Below are 4,428 nucleotides of genomic sequence, written 5' to 3'. Positions count from 1 at the left end.
TGTATTGATTATTTGTGATATTATTATTGATGATTGGCGGGATGATTCCATGGGTGATTTTGATGAGGAGAGGTTCTTGATAATTATGACATTCTTGATGATTATATGACGTTTTTGATGATTATATGGTATTCTTGATGTTCTTAATGATTATATGAGGTTCTTGATAATTATATGATATTCCTACCGAATCTTGGTTTTGGAAGATGAATTGTGTTCTTGTTGATTTAAAAATAATTAGAACCCTAGGTTATATCGTGGAATTCGTATGGAATTATTCTTGGTATATTGGGTAGGAATTCGCATGATTGGGTGTTGATTATGTTTAGAAAAGCATGATAGGTTATGTGCCGTATGTTTCTTGATTTTGATCCGTTAATTGTCTACGTGTGTTATCAATTGCGTTTGAAAGTGTCTAAGCATGGTTTCGGGTTCCACAAAGGTTCCCGGGGCGTTTTTGGTGAAAAAGAGTCAGTGGGGGGTAGGGGACCCGCCACCTACCCGCGGCCTAGTTGGGCAACGCCGGCAGCGGGCAGCTGCCCGCCGGGCACCCGCTGCCCGGAACAGTGCCGCCGGCGGGTGACCCCTCACCCACCGGCTACCCGCTGGTTTGTACCCCACCTCGGGACCCCGGCTTCCCCGTTTGATGTTCCCCCGACCCCCGTGGTGTCCCAACGAACTCCGTCTATCGTGCCTATGTCTAGTTTGATTTTCGGGTACCGTTCGTAGGTCGTATGAGTCTTATATATTGCATGCTAGTTGAATTGGTATCCCGTTGACCTAGGTGAAAGAAGTATGAACCCCTTAGGAATATTCTTAGTATGTGAAGGATCACGCATAGGTTTTGTTATACGTTTTCTCCCCCTTCCCAATATGTTAATGTGGGTTGCATGTGCTTGCTATGTGTTATGTGTGCATATTACCCCGATTTGGTTGAGATCAATCGGGCTATACGGTCAGTCGGGTGGGCTGAGAACCATACCGGCTGTTAACCAGGCTGGTAGAGACCGGTCAGGTATATAAATATTATATAGGGCTGAGGTCCACTATACGGGCAGTTGAATGGGTTGAGAACCATCCCAACTGTTAACCAGGCTGGTAGAGACCGGTCAGGTATATAAATATTATATAGGACAAAGGTCCACTATACGGGCAGTTGAATGGGTTGAGAACCATCCCAACTGTTAACCAGGCTGGTAAAGACCGGTCAGGTATATAAATATTATATAGAGCTGCGGCTCATCGGTCGATTGCGATCGACCCCTCCGTATTGTGAGACGGGACAAGGTGCTGCGGGGCCGTGTCAGAGCTATATGCGCTGACCCTTATGTATGGGCATGCGATTGGTCCTGTGGCGCCAACAAAGTGTGCTATGTGATGAGATGAGAAGAATTGATGATATGACTGTTATGGAAACGTGACCATAGGGCTCTTGCTAGTAATGCTTAATTGTGATTATTGGTTGTGCTTATCTATAACTGTGCCCTATGTGAGAATTGTATATGCTTGATTATGACTGTTGATTGTGTGTACCCCTATTTGTCGAGTCGGTTCCCTGATTTGAAAGCTAGAGTCTCTTAGGATATATCTTCATGCTTCGAAATGACTTTTCGTATATCTATGTATATAACTATATGTATTGTATTTCAACGCGTTGGAGTGGGTTACCAGCATCTCTCGCTGAACAGATATATTTGGCTTTCAGGCACAGAAGAATAAGTCACTGGAGCGCGCTAGAACTTGGAGCGTAGAAGTAGATAGTTTCCCTTTCGGCCTGCGTGCCATGCTTATGCATTTACATTATTGAGGATATTAGTTAGTTAGCCTGTGCACCTGAGTTCTCTAGCTCAGGTGTGGCATAGCACCCCGTACTCTTGTATTATGTTTTGGGATTTAATGAGATTTCACCTTTATTTTATAAGTTTTAAATGTCTTGAAAATCTGGGGTGTTACAGTTGGTATCAGAGCCTAAGTTTGACCCTAGGATAAGACTCTTAAGACCGGACTTTAGGACATTAGGCTTGAACTCTAGGTATTAAGGAACATAAGATTCAGGAATCTTAGGACGCGCGGTGAGATTGTGAAACCTACACATAACCTCCCATCACTTTATCCCTCTCTAAAAGAACTCCCCCTACGCTTACCACACCAAGGTAAGGGTGCAGCACACTGACTCATCATTACAATAAATATTGACCCTGAAAACCAGCAGCATGGCGCCAATAAGAAGACAGTCAAGGATCCCACACTCCTCGAAGAATGAATCCGAACCTTCAACAAAATCCTCGGGTTAGGAGAATGTCCAGAGGAACGCCATGTAGAGATAGCCTCGTTCTACTTCAAGACACGAGGTTGATCTTTGATAGGTCCACAAAGAACTTATGGGCAACAACCGGGGGTTCAACTAAGAGTACCTAGGGGCACGGCTACAAGGACGACTCCACCCCGCACCCGCCATACTCATGGACCTCATGAACCGAGTATTCCGACCCCACCTGGATGACTCCGTCATTGTATTCATTGACGACATCCTAGGCTACTCCCAAAACAAGGAAGGACATGAAAGGCACCTCCGCATAACCTTACAAACTCTAAGAGAGCACCAGCTATACGCTAAGTTCTCCAAATGCGAATTCTGGAAAGACAGCGTGACCTTCCTGGGCCACGTAATAACCAAAGAAGGAATTAAGGTGGACCCCACCAAAGTCCAGGTCGTTAAGGAATGGTCCACACCGAACTCACTTTCAGAGGTCCGAAGCTTCCTGGGCTTGGCTGGCTACTACAGGAGGTTTGTACCCGACTTTACCAAGATAGCCCAACCTCTCATTAAACTCATGAAAAAGGAGACCCATTTCCGATGGGACGACAACTGCATCGCAGCCTTTCAGGAATTGAAGGATAAGTTAACCACGGCACCCGTACTAGCCATCCCCTCCGGGGTGGAAGGGTTCGAGGTCTTCAGTGACGCGTCCAAAAAGGGGTTGGGGTGCGTGCTAATGCAAAAAGGCAAGGTAATAGCATACGCATCTAGGCAACTCAAAACCCACGAAGAAAATACCCCACCCACAACCTCGAGCTAGCCGCCATCGTATTCGCACTGAAAATTTGGAGGCATTACCTATACGGAGTGCAATGCAAGATTTACACAGACGCATAGAAAGTATCATACAACTAGAGCCTCCCGGCAATAAGGGCCTTACCTTGGAACAAGGACCTTGATGGTTTTAAGGTACCGTAAGAAGTACATGTAACACACAAAATCGCCAAAACACCATGCGACGTCAAAGGGCAGTCAATCAAATGCATTCCAAGGAAGAGAAACGCATCACCAAGCACTTGGTCACCAAAGGATTGAACAAAGAACGAGCGACAAGCCGAACTCCAAGAAAAACCAAGATGGCTTGTCATCAATCAAGCAAGGAAAAGACAAAGTTGGCTTATAACCAACTTCCAGGTGAAGGTGACGAGGTTGCTAATTGGAAACCGGACCCGACCTACTGAACGGAAAGAACATGCGAGAGTCTTGACTCATCTATAACTCGTACTTAAGGATCAATAAAACTATACGATGGGTCATCCTATGTATTCAAGTACCTTTTTATTGTGCACATGGGCATGGGGCTTGTCGGGACTTGAATCGGTGCATTCTTGGGATTTTTCCCGAAGAAATTCACTCTTCCTAGTCACCTTCCCGCGGGTCCCCAACGGGACCTTGATGGGACCCTAACGGGTCCTGGACGGGACCTTGGCGGGACCTTGATGGGTCCCTGACAGGAGCTTGGCAGGCGGACGACCGCCCACCTCGCGCCCACTGGTACAATGTGCTGATTTCTTAACCCCTCGTTTTATTGATTCGTGGCGCACTTGTGTGCCTCGATTGATGAACGCGAGTCTTGGGTAAGGAACCATGGGTCGCCCAAACATGGTGTCATCGGTAAAAGACCTTGACACGCAAGACACCGTCGGAAAAGCACGACCAATTGCATTACACGTGGAGTTGAAGTTGGATTCTACAATGCAACCGACTAGGGATGATTGGCATAAAGGATTGTGCAGACCAAGGAGACGAGTTGGGAACTCGTGCTAAGGACTCACAAAGGCCTTAAAAGTTAAAATGCTAAGGATGGATCGGGACTCCTCCAAACCATGGATATCGTTCAAGCAAATCAGAGGACTCCTTACAAGTTGTATGGAATCAAGAACGACGTAGCCTGTGGTGCTAGGCAAAAAGTAAAGAGCACATTTGTGCCAAGATCTCAAGGGTCATTAAGGACCCACAAGGAAATGAGATGACTCGTAAACTCACCGAGTCATTCCACAACGAGATTAGGTAACCAACTGCGCTTCAAGAAGAAAAAGAGCATGCAAGGACACCTTCATCATTAAAAGTAACACAAAAGGGCACAACAAGCCGAACCTCGGAGAAGA

Source organism: Ipomoea nil, unplaced genomic scaffold, assembly GCF_001879475.1.
Source record: "Ipomoea nil cultivar Tokyo-kokei standard unplaced genomic scaffold, Asagao_1.1 scaffold2805, whole genome shotgun sequence".
NCBI lineage: Eukaryota > Viridiplantae > Streptophyta > Magnoliopsida > Solanales > Convolvulaceae > Ipomoea > Ipomoea nil.
The sequence above is the reverse complement of the archived record's forward strand: the minus strand, read 5'-3'. Positions refer to the sequence as shown.